At 34.1% G+C, this 15,664-nt stretch overlaps 1 long non-coding RNA gene across 2 annotated transcripts; it reads left to right on the top strand.

The window, feature by feature from the left end:
* Positions 1 to 5,423: 5,423 nt before the first annotated feature.
* LOC134273717 (uncharacterized) lies at positions 5,424 to 9,372 on the top strand. Of its 2 annotated transcripts, none has more exons than XR_009993478.1 (4): positions 5,424 to 5,770; positions 8,010 to 8,135; positions 8,495 to 8,575; positions 9,110 to 9,372. It is a non-coding gene; the product is annotated as an uncharacterized LOC134273717 (long non-coding RNA). The 2 variants fall into 2 exon arrangements; XR_009993479.1 differs by lacking the exon at positions 5,424 to 5,770 and adding an exon at positions 7,702 to 7,722.
* The last annotated feature ends 6,292 nt before the right edge of the window (positions 9,373 to 15,664 follow it).

Below are 15,664 nucleotides of genomic sequence, written 5' to 3'. Positions count from 1 at the left end.
CGTCGATCGTCTGACGGCTCTGGTCCGTGTTTTGCCTCTATTCAATTCCTCTGTCCGAAAATCCAGTGGGATTGTGGGTTAATCTTCATCTGCATGGGGGGGCGACTTAGAGAACTGTCCAAGGCTGATTTCTTCTATATTTGAATGTTTTTAACTTTCTTCTCAATCTGCAGTCAAGCAAACCGGATTCTCCAACCACCTATCATAACCGGGTCACTTGGCTTCGTCGATGTTCTGACGGCTCTGGTCCGTGTCTCGGCTTTATTAGAGTCCTCTGTCCGCAAAACCAGTGTGATTGCTAGCTAATCCTCGTCTAGGGGGCGACTTAGAGAACTGTCAAAGGCTATTAATTTCCTTCCTTCTGAATCTGACGTCAAGTTAAAATGACTCTCCACCACTTTTCATAAAAAAAAATAGACAAGTATTTATTGTTCGCTACCATGTTCAGGTTAACCTCCTTCACTGGAACTCGTGAAGAGGTACTGGGATTACTCATTCTAGCTCTTCATCTTTATTATTTAATTCACTCTGAACTCTCGCTTGGCTTGTGGAGGTACCGGGATGGCTCAATTCAGCTATCCTCTTTTATTATATAACTCCTTTTAAATTTGTGGACCAGAACGGCTGCCATAGTTGGGGAGTGGCGATGTAACCCAACCTGTATGAAATACAACCAAGGCAGTCAAGATTCAGCTTTCCACTGAAATCTTGTCTATCCCGGCCGTTTATTTCATACTAGGTTTAAGTTTGTATATTTCCATCTCCATATTTGTAACTCCTTCGAAATTTGCAAAAATTACCTTTCATTTTGATTTGAATTTTAATTACTATTATTCTGATCTTGATTTCGTTTTAAACTTCTAATGCACTTTTAAAATAATTATCAATCTTTTGCATAATCTTTAAATATTGTTTGTTGTAGCTAATTTATCCAAACACCTGAACTCTGGTCACTCTTATCTCATTGGTTGCTTCTTCCTCCTAACCAAATACATTTTCCGATAAACAAGTAAACAACCACATTCTAATGAATCGCATATTCTGGGAATCGTTCGATCAGGTTAAAAGGTCACCCTAGAGGACAGCATCTATGTGTTTATTTTTAGGTCTTCACAGCTCGCGTTATCTTTCTCTGCCGAAGAGTGCAAAATACACAAAAACGTGTAACAATCTTATTTTAGTGCAATTTTTGTTATGATAAATTCCCCCTACTGTCGAAAATCTTGTCCCCAAGATTTGTTTAAAAAGTTAATGATTCGGAATAATTTGTCTTGCTGCAAAATTAGTGTACATAAAAGTTAACCGAATGTTCAAAGTGATATTTATTACTTAAAATTCATTTCAAATTTAGTAAACATTACGTATTTTCAGATGGCTTTTACAAAGGAAACACATAGACATATTACTATATATAATATAATCTAAATGCATACAAAATGTTTAGAAATACAAAATACACTTTCCAAAAAAAAAATTACAATATTTAAAAACACAACAAACACGAAAAATACTATGTACAATTTTCTTGGTTGCTTTTTTTTTCTCCAACTGGGCAGTGGTGGCACCTTTTTTTTCCAGAAAAACACAGTAGTGATAAAAAACCGTAAAAAATCTTGATTTACAATTGACAAAAATATGTTTCTCACAGTAACACATGATATACATTTTTATTACAAGACTTTATCCTGTTCAAATACATATCGTCCTATATCTGACGCATATCTGCTTTGAAAAAAAAGGTTAAAAGTTAAGTCTAAAGGAGCAATGATTTTCGTAATTATATCGGAAGAATGGAAAATAACTACATGTATATCCCTTCCATTACGATCATTTTCCCTTCAAAAATTTCTCACCAAACCCCGTGTTTGGTTGACTTTTATAAAGTCCTGACTTAACCTAAATGAAAGGTATAAGGGTTTTCCTTTACTATGTTTCAAGGCCCTTCCCATTTAGGATTTATTTTGGAACTTGCTTAACCTAAACAAATGGTCTACGGGGATTCCTTTACTATCTTTCAAGGCCCTTCCCATTTATAGGTTTTAATTAGATTCTCTCGCAAGAGTTTGTGACTTTACTTTCAACCTAAATGCATGGTGTACGGATTTTCCTTTACTATCTTTCAAGGCCCTTCCCATTTAGGATTTTTATTTGTAACTTAGTTAACCTATACAAATGGTCAACGGGGTTTCCTTTACTATCGTTCAAGGCCCTTCCCATTTATAGGTTTTTTTTTCTTGATTTGGTCTCATAAATTTAACTTTAAGAACACTTCATTTTGCAAGTCCCTAATTTATATTTCCTCATATGCGTGAACAATCTTATATCAGGTATATTATAAAACATTGCCCATGTAAAAAAAATATCAACAATATGCATGACAACATTATAAGTACCGTCGTCTTTAAAAAAAAATCTTGCAAACCAAAGGTAGGTATTTAGAAAAAAAAAAATGCTATCCTACCTGTACTCAGTTTCATTTTTTTTTTTCAAAGTCTTACTCATAGGACACAAAATTTAACTGTCCAACAATGGATTATTTGTCTTGAAATCAGCACTGGAATTCGGAAGCAAGGGCTTCGGCACGGAACGACTGTGGTTATCCCAAAATATGAAATTGTTCGTGTTTCTGGCCACCAAAGGACGGGTTGGTAGTAGTCTACAATGTCCTGTTTGCACAATTAGGAGTTTTTAGTTCGTTTTTAGTTCGTTTCGTCTGTTTCATTAAACTCAAGGTCGGCACAAGTTTGTCAAAACGTGTTAGTCCTAGTTGGTTCTGCCAAGGATCGAATGTCAGGTCTTTTGGCCTCGTCGATCGTCTGACGGCTCTGGTCCGTGTTTTGCCTCTATTCAATTCCTCTGTCCGAAAATCCAGTGGGATTGTGGGTTAATCTTCATCTGCATGGGGGGGGGGGGGGGCGACTTAGAGAACTGTCCAAGGCTGATTTCTTCTATATTTGAATGTTTTTAACTTTCTTCTCAATCTGCAGTCAAGCAAACCGGATTCTCCAACCACCTATCATAACCGGGTCACTTGGCTTCGTCGATGTTCTGACGGCTCTGGTCCGTGTCTCGGCTTTATTAGAGTCCTCTGTCCGCAAAACCAGTGTGATTGCTAGCTAATCCTCGTCTAGGGGGCGACTTAGAGAACTGTCAAAGGCTATTAATTTCCTTCCTTCTGAATCTGACGTCAAGTTAAAAGGACTCTCCACCACTTTTCATAAAAAAAAATAGACAAGTATTTATTGTTCGCTACCATGTTCAGGTTAACCTCCTTCACTGGAACTCGTGAAGAGGTACTGGGATTACTCATTCTAGCTCTTCATCTTTATTATATAATTCATTCTGAACTCGCTTGGCTTGTGGAGGTACCGGGATGGCTCAATTCAGCTATCCTCTTTTATTATATAACTCCTTTTAAATTTGTGGACCAGAACGGCTGCCATAGTTGGGGAGTGGCGATGTAACCCAACCTGTATGAAATACAACCAAGGCAGTCAAGATTCAGCTTTCCACTGAAATCTTGTCTATCCCGGCCGTTTATTTCATACTAGGTTTAAGTTTGTATATTTCCATCTCCATATTTGTAACTCCTTCGAAATTTGCAAAAATTACCTTTTATTTTGATTTGAATTTTAATTACTATTATTCTGATCTTGATTTCGTTTTAAACTTCTAATGCACTTTTAAAATAATTATCAATCTTTTGCATAATCTTTAAATATTGTTTGTTGTAGCTAATTTATCCAAACACCTGAACTCTGGTCACTCTTATCTCATTGGTTGCTTCTTCCTCCTAACCAAATACATTTTCCGATAAACAAGTAAACAACCACATTCTAATGAATCGCATGTTCTGGGAATCGTTCGATCAGGTTAAAAGGTCACCCTAGAGGACAGCATCTATGTGTTTATTTTTAGGTCTTCACAGCTCGCGTTATCTTTCTCTGCCGAAGAGTGCAAAATACACAAAAACGTGTAACAATCTTATTTTAGTGCAATTTTTGTTATGATACTGCGTGATATAAGGTATTTACTGGTAGCGAACAAGTGACACTGGCAGGGAAGTCCACACACCAGTGCACATCCACAAGAGACAAGCAGGGATGATCGCACACTCGCCCTTGCGCAGTGACAAGCAGGGATGCCCGCACACTTGACACTATAGACACGGTTCTACACTAGAGACACTGGCAGGGATGTCCACACACCAATGCTCTACAAGATGCAGGCAGGGATGGCCACACACCTGATCTTGCGCAGCAACAAGCAGGGATGTCCGAATACTTGCTGCTAAGAGTTGCCAATTTCAGAACAGGGATGACCACACACTCTGACAAGTAATAAGCAGGGATGACCACACACTTACTACTTGGAACAGTATAATATAAGCAGGGAAGTCCGCTCACTTACACGTACATGTACCATGCAAGGTAGCAAAATAAGTTTAATCTTTGTAAAAGAGAAATCATAACAGCAGGACAGGTTTAAAACTAGTCCCGTCCTCTAATTAACTCATCACGTACAGCGTTCACCGTCTCAGTTACATCAAAGAGCGATCGCTAGCACAGATATTTCGAGTTTGACCTCTAGCACCAACTTTTATACTCATTGCCAGAAAAAACCCTTATATCTCAAGTACCATCTATAATACATAGTGATTATTTATCTACAAACTAATCAAAACACTTATTAGGCATTCAATTAACAAATCTTTAGTAACCCAACTAAAGTAACATACAATGATTATAATTGATAACTTTAATTCAAATTCAACACTAATTAAGTATTTATTTTCAATGCATACAATAAGTAATTAATAACGACAAGGGCTATAACTTTCGCAATAATGAAAATATAGGAAACAGCTTTCCGTTTCAATATTTTTAATAACTGAAGTTTATTCTTTGAAATCGTCGATGAAAGTGTATTAATAATTTTATAAACAAACAGTCACCAGTTACAAATACAATGTAAAATACTAGAGCAAAGCTCGTTGCAAAGCAACGAGTAGGTCTTCCGTCCTGTTTTGACCAGAAGTGACGTCAACAAAAGAAAACAATGAGCTAAGTTGTCTCCAGTCACTTTATAATTTCAATTTTGCATCAAAACCTTAAAAAATAAGCTATTTTTGGCTATTTCCGGTTTGATCGGAAGTGATGTTGACGGATGGAAAATTAAGTTTTATGCTTCCAGTGACATATGTTACCCAAAAACTTGTCAAGAACAGCAAAAATATGCATTTTCTGATGACTTCCGGTATGACCGGAAGTGACGTCGCCGGACGCATTTTGACGACTTCAATAGATTAAGGTAGAGACCGATAGCAATCACGTGATAGAAAGAATTCGCATATTTGCACGTGCTTTTTTTCCGGATTCCTGAACGCCGTCAAAAAAAAGTCTCCATTTACACAATATTGTCTATGCTACAAGATGGCCGACGAAGCGATCGAGAAATTTCCTTGACTTAAAAGACAAAGTTTCCATACGTATTAAATCTTTACGGTTCTCGAAATTGAAGCATCTTCATGAGAATCAAAATAGAAGTGAGACTGAAGCCGAGCATGAGCATAATTTTGGTGAAACTACTCCTTGTCCAGTGTCCGCTGCAGCACCACGTGGGTACTCCGGTATCGATCTGTGCCTGATGTTGTTTTCTGTATAGACATTTTAAAGACCATGACCTTACAGATGTTAATTGGTATGACGGAAGAAGTAAAATTTTTGGAGAACAGATTTTTCGTATGCTGTGTCCGTGTCAGATACATAAGGTGAATATTTACGATTTAGTATATCGATCATGACTATGGTGCTTGTTTGTTTACGCACAGGTCTGGTACAACCAGTATATTTAGCTTCAATTACCAATAAACTTCATAGATTTTTTTCCCTTCCTAAAGTATTTTTGTTTAGCTAAAAATTAAAACTTATTTCATGACCAGACTGTAACTTCTAGAATAGAAGAATAAAACCGGACATTTCTGGTGTCAGAACATGATAAGGGCCGGATTGGTAAAAATGGAAAGTAATCATACTTATCTGTGCCTAACACACGAGGTGGTGTTTAGTTATTCAGATCAAAAAATGGAAAAACATTTTTCGCTTAAATTGTTCAAATGCAGAAATGTATAAACTTTCTCTGCTTTGGATGGCAGATGCTTTTTAATTATTATAACCCCTTTTATAAATGATAGTGGACATTTACTTGCAAATCTTTAAAATTTGTCTTTTTGAAATAACGAGCAAATTGTAAAAAGTTGCATTGAAAAAAAAAAAAGAAACAACTTTAGGATCAAGTGACAAAAAAATAGGGTCAGTCAGGTAGCAGGAAACAAATCTATTTTTTAGCCTTATGCAATATTTATGTACCTGTAATAAATTTATGTATGTATTTGTTTTATGCTCAAAAGGGCCCTGATTATAAACAGATATCATATTCATAGATTATAAAAGAAATACACTGTATTTAATACTACAGGTGAAGCAAGCTATGAACTAGACAGTGTATTCAGCTTTCTCTGCTGAAATAATGTGACCAAATCAAGTGTCACCTGGAAAGAGGAATGCCAAGGGTGCTTTTTACATTAGGCCAGCATTTTTTTATTTTTAGGTTTACGAACATCAGAATGAAAAAGTCCCGTAGGAGGAGGAAATAAAAAAAAAATAAAATTATTCTTTTTGGATAAGTTATCGACTTTTGTACATTAATTTTTTTTCTTTTTTTATGCTTTCTTAACAGGCTCCATGCCACTGGACACATAAGGATTATAAAGGGGAAAATAGAGCCTTTGTTTATTTCATCATCTACAAGTTGCAAATTGGGGTCAGTGATATATATATTTTGTTATGTTGGACAAAATACAGATATTTAAAAAAATCAATTTTTCAAAACTCTTTCAGTATATCTTCATTTTTATTTTTAATATGTTTTGGTAAATGTGTAGAAATTGTTCTAAAATATACTTGAGACCTAAAATAATAATTCCTTTCATAAAACAGACAAGGAGTATTGGGGAGTAGGGTGAAATTTTTTGGATTAAGTGTAAATTAATTTTTCTGGCTGCCACAAACGATACTACATACCTGTATATATTTGTGTATAATACTTGTTTTTAACAGTTGAAGTATTTTATTTCTTTAGGCTATTGTTTATTTCTTCCTCAAATGGACTTAACTTCTCCCATAGTTTTATTCATTACATCTGATGCATACATGTAAGCCACCCTTTTCTGAAGAATGATGCTTATAAGACTGTAAGCTATAACAGAAACTTAAACAATGTCTCTGACAAAAGCTACCATGGACAGTTTTAAACCTGTGGGAGGAAAATAATTTACAGATACTTTTGAATACGGATACATAATTATCTCACCAGCATGTCATTGTGCAATAAAGTCATCAGCATTTTATTTGTCCTATGAACTTGTGTAAAGTTTTGAATGACACTCCTATAGATAAATAATTATTAAATATTAACATTAAACAAAGCTTTGGTGCTGCTATGGACTTTGCAAATCTACCTTCATTACCCGCCATGTTCATCTAAAACCGGAAGTACGAGTTTGTAAATTTGAAATCTCGATCCCCACTCAAATTTGACATCGGAAGGAAAAAAATCTGTTTTTCTCAATTTTATTTTTTTTCTGAAAATTCAAAAACTTGAGCGGCGGGTTTGTAAACCTAAAAATAAAAAATGCTGGCTTTAACTCCAAAATAGCCATTGGTTTGTATTTTTTCTTTCAATTTACCAGGGACCTATATACTAACTTAGTATATAGGTCCCTGAATTTACACTTGCACATGTATCAGGGAAAATCCAGAAATTTTTTTCAAGGGAGTGGTAAAAAGGAGGTGTTTTATAATACATGTATTAAAAATTTAAATTTATGATTTTTATTCCTTGTATTTTTAATTTAAACACCATAATGTACATACAGTATTATTGTATACATATAGAAGCATTTTCTTAAGTCAATAATTTCTCAAAGATCATATTAATTAATATTTCAGGAAAGTTCAAGCCAGATCTGCTACAGCAAACTGAACATAAAGTGGCATACTTGTGTGTCAGGAAACGAGGAACATGTATGGCTGGTCTGAGAATCTAACCGGGGATCCCTGCATCACTACTTACATGTAGGTGTTCTATTGACTTAAATACATGTATGGTTAAATATTTGTGTATAAACATATAAAAAGTCATGTTGTAAATTGAATTCAAAACTGAATAACCAATACAATTGTAAAATGTAAAGATGTTTTCTAACTTGAATGAAATTGTTTCAACTAAAGCACCAAAGAATTGGTATATATGATAATATGAAGAAGTCAGTATTGTTAAAAAACTTGTAATTGACATGGTTTTTTAACAATATTGACCTCTTCACATTATCATAGCTAAATTTGCAAAATAAATCAAAATTGTTAATAAATTCTACATTTAAAAAAAAAATAGATCAAGCTATTTACTTTATTTTATTTTCATCATGTTACAGATCCCATGGAAATATAGGATCCTTGGCTAATCATGTGACATCTGCAGTGTTACAAAAGAATATTGGATTTATATCAATAAGGTAATTAGGGACAAAACTGAATTAAAAAAATGGAATAAGATGTAAAAAGAAAAGTATTTTAATTCCACATATAATAGTTAGGTTGCTAGTTGTATATGCATTGATGTGTCACTGACAGGTACATGTAGTTTTTTATTTCCACAAAAACTTGATCCTTTGGTATTAACTCTTGAACAGTTTGTGCTGAGTCTTTATATTTCATGTTTATTTCTTTTCCTTTAACCCCATGGTCTTGGCCTTAGAGTGTGGCCTACATTTAGAAACTAAAGTATTTGATCTTTATCCTTATATACCAGTTTGTTTAATTAAGACAATTCATTAATCCAAATAATTTCCTTGGGAGCAAAAGTGCCCAGATTAATGAGGCTGACTTTATATGCATTTAATTTTAAAAATTCATGACATTATATAAAAAAGGTATCTCAAAAGTGTCTTATATTCATATAGACATAGTCATACTATTTTTGTAGTGTAAGAAAGAATTAAAACATGTATTTTCATTGTTATTGTATTAAAATATTTTGTTCTTTTCAGAAAAAGAACTACCAGAAGGAGACGGTAAAGAGGAACGGACATATCACACCATAAGACGTGCTTCAAAATCTGAAAATACAGAGTGAATTTTGCTTACTGCAGATCCTTGTGAAAGAACACCTTTGTTGTATTGACATAAAAACAACGGAATTGTCATGATCCTTGAACAAGACGCAACTGGCTGCATACGATGGCAATTAAAAATGCATACATGTTTACACTGATCTTTGTTAGCCAATAAGACAAAAAGCAAAATAGCAAGTTTATCCTACGAGGGGCGTTCAATAAATAATGTCATTAGCTCGATTACATACAACATAGTAGTCATATGACATAAAGCTTGACTTTCTCTCATTATTGAATCTTTAATGAATTTATAACAGTTTATGTGATCACTTTTCATCACATAGTTTTATCGTGAGAAGCTGGGAAACAAGGGCTATTCGAGACACTGCATTATAAATGAATGGTAAAGAATCAGTAAACAAGAGTGAAAATAAAAGCAACATTAAAGCTGCTGTAAAACTTGTTAAAATCCCAAAGAAATATTCACTGAAATATGTGACATTTACAGCAACCGATGCCTGTTTTAAAGACAAATTAGCAGGTGGATTTCAAAGATAAAAATTTATATAATGGGCATCAAAAATGGGTACCCTCCTTGCCAACAAAAAATATAACAACTTATGTACTGTTTGCCAACTTTCAACAAATAATATTTGATGTTGTATGATTGACTCTGAGACACATAACAAATTTGATAGACATCATATCGGGAGTAGTTTACACTGTTTTTAAGAAACGTTTGACAGTAATTAAGCTTGGTACTCTAAGGTCACCCTGTATTTTGAAAAATTAGTGAAAACGACAGCGTGTACAAAAGTCATAACAATTATTTTAAAATATCAGTAATTGTAATAATCCACGTTTGTTTTATATTCAAACAGATATTTGAACATGAATCTATTGCTTAAAACCATTAAAACAAAATTTACCATAAGATGTACTTGATAAAAACGGCGAAGGTCTGTCAAGAACAAAGGTATGCAAGAGCACAAAAACAGATTTATATGCAATTTTCTTTAATATTAGTGGTATTATTGTTCAAATTCGTATTCGGGGAGACAGTTTAATATCTGGAGGTGACTAGAAAGCAGCTTTTTTGCAAAGAAATCGAAAGGTCTATCAGAGAAAGGACCCAGAATCAGGAATCCACTACATTGAATTTCTTCATGACAGCGTTTAAATCCGCATGCCCTAAAGAGTAAAGGGGTTTACGGGATAAAGAGAAAGTTAATGTTTTTCACATTAACAATATTTGCCAGATCTTTGACCTTTTGACTTGTTTCTATTTACAAACTTGAATAAAACACCTTTCAGAAGGAAAAAAGAAGTCCAGGAAATCATTGGATCTGCCATTTTCCAGTATACTAAGGGTCATACCCAAAAATGAGTTCTAAAAACAATCGGAAAATGGATTTAAAATGTTACAGACATGTGTTTGAATTAAAATAGATTAATAAGTAAAATCATGAAGACTAAATTATTGAAAAGCGTCGTCTGCTTCTTTCTGAGCCCCAATGACATTATTTATTGAACGCCCCTCGTATTACCGTACATGTACTGAATGTATTCACTTTATTTTGTTGAACTACATCATGAGTTTAAAAATTGTACAGTATCACATACAGTTTATGGTGGGATTCCTCTAACTTTTATGAATCTGTTTGCAAAATCTATACTTTAAAGTTACAAATTATTACCTCTATTATATATTATAAAAATACGTTTTAAAGTTAATCCTGGTGACTGTACAGAGGATTAAACAAATTAGGAAAAATCCCTCTGTAAAATGAAAATCTAAACCTGCATAGATATTATATAAATCTAAACTACAAATGTTACAGCAGACAGCCTCGTGGCATTAATATTACTAAAAACAGAGAAAATTTGGAAATAAAGCATTATCTATTTTACACTTTTCTTTTAAATTTAATCATAGGTCATTGAAGTGGAAACTAGTCCGAACTAAAATCATTTAAATATAAAGGAACACTTCTAGTATACCGGTCCCTGTAAATATGGCGCTAAAATAGGTGCCGCCGAAGGCGGTGTACAATATATAGAGGATCGCGTGAGCGATCGACGAAATCGAAAAAGAAGCCACAAATTGCAAATTTGACTCCAAATTCGTGTTCCTTGTGAAAAATTGGGTTAAAAAAACTGGTTTTTAAACACAGTTTTTTAAATGAGAATTAAAAGATTTCGTAAAATAACCTACTTGTTTAGGAAGTAAAACTCCATCTTGCGTTGTTTAGGAATGTGGTCACATGATCAATTTTTGACGTAATCTCATAAATATTCATGAAATGCGTCACTTGTGTTTTGACGTAATGAAGAAATGCCCGATAAGACTCAAAGTGCAATGATATTAAAATTGCGAGATTTTTGTGAGAAATACAGGGATTTAACAAATGTTAGCTAATTACTAGTCATCGATGGATTGAATTGTGCATCATCATCGATTTGAAAGGAAAAATATTCTGAATATTTGGACATTAGGAGGTCAGGATATCGAGCTGCACTGCCTGCAGTTAACGGTAAGTCGCTTTTACAATAACTTGCCTAAACTCAGCGCTGAAAATCGTCATGTTTCGATATTTGAGTTGATTTACCCAAACTTTCATTTATAAAATTTGGAATCCTGTTCTTTGTAAAGCAAAAATTTCATGAACTAAACCAAAGTGTAAGATATCGACACGATTCGACAGGCTGATTCATGCAAGTTTTTGGTCACAAAAGGCACTCAAAGTAGTGCCTTTTGTAAGCAAAAATTACATAAATAAGGAACACTTCTAGTATACCGGTCCCCATAAATATGGCGCTAAAATAGGTGCCGCCGAAGGCGGTGTACAATATATAGACGATCGCGTGAGCGATCGACAAAATTGAAAAAGAAGCCACAAATTGCAAATTTGACCCCAAATTCGTGTTCCTTGTGAAAAATTGGGTTTAAAAAACTGGTTTTTAAACACAGTTTTTTAAATGAGAATTAAAAGATTTCGTAAAATAACGTACTTGTTTAGGAAGTAAATCTCCATCTTGCGTTGTTTAGGAATGTAGTCACATGATCAATTTTTGACGTAATCTCATAAATATTCATGAGATGCGTCACTTGTGTTTTGACGTAATGAAGAAATGCCTGATAGGACTCAAAGTGCAATGCTATTAAAATTGCGTGATTTTTGTAAGAAATACAGGGATCTAACAAATGTTAGCTAATTACTAGTCATCGATGGATTGAATTGTGCATCATTATCGATTTGAAAGGAATTCTGAATATTTGGACATGATTAGGAGGTCAGGATATCGAGCTGCAGTTAACGGTAAGTCGCTTTTACAATAACTTGCCTAAACTCAGCGCTGAAAATCGTCATGTTTCAACAATAGAGTTGATTTACCCAAACTTTCATTTCTTAAACTTTCCTTTGTAAAGCAAAAATTTCATGAACTAAACCAAAGTGTAAGATATCGGCACGATTCGACAGGCTGATTCATGCAAGTTTTTGGTCACAAAAGGCACTCATAGTGCCTTTTGTATAAAGCAAAAATTACATAAATTAGCCCAAAGTCAGAAAGATTACAGAGTGGATTTCTAAAACAACCCAATTTTAAAAACTATATAACCTAACCCTAATCACTCGATCGGATGCGTTTTGTTGAAGCGAGTGGGAAATTGCGGTTTGTTTACATTCTGCATAGCAACGGCAAGGGAAATAACTGCTCATGCGCAATCGCGTGATTCTGGGGACCGGCATACTAGAAACTTCCCCCTAACCCTAATCACTCGATCGGATGCGTTTTCTTGAAGCGAGTGGGAAATTGCGGTTTGTTTACATTCTGCATAGCAACGGCAAAGGGAAATAACTGCTCATGCGCAATCGCGTGATTCTGGGGACCGGCATACTAGAAACTTCCCATCATCATAACAATCAAAAGCTTGTGTACTTACAATTTTATCTCTAAAGTCATTTTACTTTTCCAGCGCTTTTCGATATAAACAAATAACATTTTTACCTCCTTATATTAAAGAGCGCACAATGAATATAATGGCGCTAAATTTCAAATTACATTTCTAAGAACACTACATTTATTTGAGACTGTCGCTAAACCCGTTTATTACACTGAAACATATAACTATAAACTATACAAATACATAATGAGGTGACTATTACAATATTGCTTTATATAAAATGTATCTGTCAAAATAGTCATAACACCAAATTTTCTATTTAAATAAAAATTTGTGGGAAGACACTACGTATCTGAGCAGAAAAACAATTATTCAAACCTTTTTCAGAATTATTTTTTAACATTTGGACGTCTTACACATTGTGAAACTCGGAAAGGAAAACACGGAGGTTACAAACAGTAATATGGAGAATCTTTTTATTTTCAACAATGGAATATCGCAAATGAAAATGGTGTCGTCATACAGCCTTCAATGTCTTATTCATTCAAATCCCGACTATATAATAAAACAATTATGGACTCTTTAGGTATAATAATCATGTGACCTTAATTTGTGCGAAAAACTATGTGAGCTGGAAAAGTTTGTTGACCTGTAAATAGTCTTCTTGTAAATGCTAAGGAAAGTCCAATTTTTGATTCCTCGTCATCAGAATAAAGGCTCGGAACTGTGATTATTGATATTGCATATCATAGGCTTTTTAAACCCGCACGTTTTACGGAAGAAAATGCAGCTAAAACAATCCGTCTTTTCCTTAAACTTCAATATGCCAATAAAGGAATTGACGCGGTTAATATAAGTAATATTCTTAATCACAAAAGGGTCCAGTTTTGTATTCCACCATATTTCAAGTTAAAGACTACACCTTGTATTTCCTACAATTGTACATCGACTATTGCTTCCAAACTTTTCAATTACAAAAAAACTTTACATTACCTGGATACTGAAACATAATCCTCGATCGTGTTCATGTTCTTCTTCGCCCTAAAACTATAGTCCTGCTATTACAGGTGACGTAAATATAGTTAATAATGAGGACCTTAGATCACTTATTTTAAAAGGTCCTAAATATATGGAACCCCGATCCTTCAACTGGCGTCGGAATTTCATAAATATCACAGATTCTGTTGAAAATTACGCCATACGATGGGCCAGATATGAAAAAGAAGACGTTGACACGTTGTCAGAATGGATAAAATGTATTAGATCTATGTTAAAGTCGCGTATTAGAAGACTGAGGGGCAAAATGAAAACCATCTATCCTTCTGTGTTCAATAAACCAGAAGTGAAAAAAGAATTAGATAGATTACATGATCATTACGTACTGGTCCCTGCCGACAAAGCAGGTAACAACATTGTCTTCATTTCTGAGGCTTATTATATAAATTGTATAGCACTTGGATTAAATTCTGCAAGTGGTTATCCAACTAAATAATACTTGATGATACTCACAGTTCCCTCTCTACAGTTGAACATCTTCAAAATCACATGTCAGTTTTGAATATTTTTAATATCCAAAATGAATTTGAACTGAAAAAATGAAAAAAACCAAAATGAATTTGAACTACCATATATATTTCTACAAGTAAATGCAACAATTATTTCGTATATTGGATACCAAAACTTCATAAGAATACTTACAAACAAAGATACATTGCGGGTTCCGGTAAATGTTCAACCAGGCCTCTTTCTGTTTCTGTACTCCTCACTAAGATAGTAACAGTAGTGAAGGAGAAACTTTAAGAGTACTGTGGAACAATATTTTCAGGAAGTGAGGTAAGTCAGATGTGGATACTTAAAAATTCCAAGGAACTTTGAACAATTTGAAATCACAAGACTTCACAAAAATCAACAACTTAAAAACTTACGGCATTTCAACTTTTTACACAACCATTCCCCACGAGAAATTAAAGTCCAGGCCTTTTGATATCATTGACAGCTGCTTTTTCAATAAAAATGGAACTCATAAATTTACTAACCTTGTCATTGGTCATTCCGAAAATCATTTTTATAAAAAACATTTTGATTGTACGTACAAGTACTCTGAAGTTGACATAAAAATATGCCCGAGTTTCTGATTGACAGTATTTTTGTCGTTTTTGGAGACCAGGTCTTCCAACAATCTATAAATATTCCCATGGGTACCAATTGCACCCCGTTACTAGCAGACCTAGTTTTGTATTCATATAAAGCAGAATTTGTGCAAAATCTTATGCGACATTTAGATATATCGACGATGTATAGTCAATAAACAATCAACAATAGTTATTTCCATTCTATGCCGATACGATATTTCTTGGTGAGCTTTAGATAAAAGATACCACAGGGTCTGACTTCTGTTTCATATTTGGATAATTAACTTAAAAAAGACGTTAATGAAAATTTAACAACCAAGCTCTATGATGAACATGAGGACTTTAACTTTTCTATCGTCAACTTCCCTTACTTATGCAGCAATATACCTTAATCGCCTGCATACGGAGTGTACATATCTCAATTGAATCGATACGCAAGAGCATGCTCTA

This window comes from Saccostrea cucullata, unplaced genomic scaffold, assembly GCF_032062105.1.
Source record: "Saccostrea cucullata isolate Sc308-1 unplaced genomic scaffold, CSIRO_AGI_Scuc_v1 ctg387, whole genome shotgun sequence".
Taxonomy (NCBI): domain Eukaryota; kingdom Metazoa; phylum Mollusca; class Bivalvia; order Ostreida; family Ostreidae; genus Saccostrea; species Saccostrea cuccullata.
This window is presented reverse-complemented; position numbering and strand designations above follow the sequence as displayed.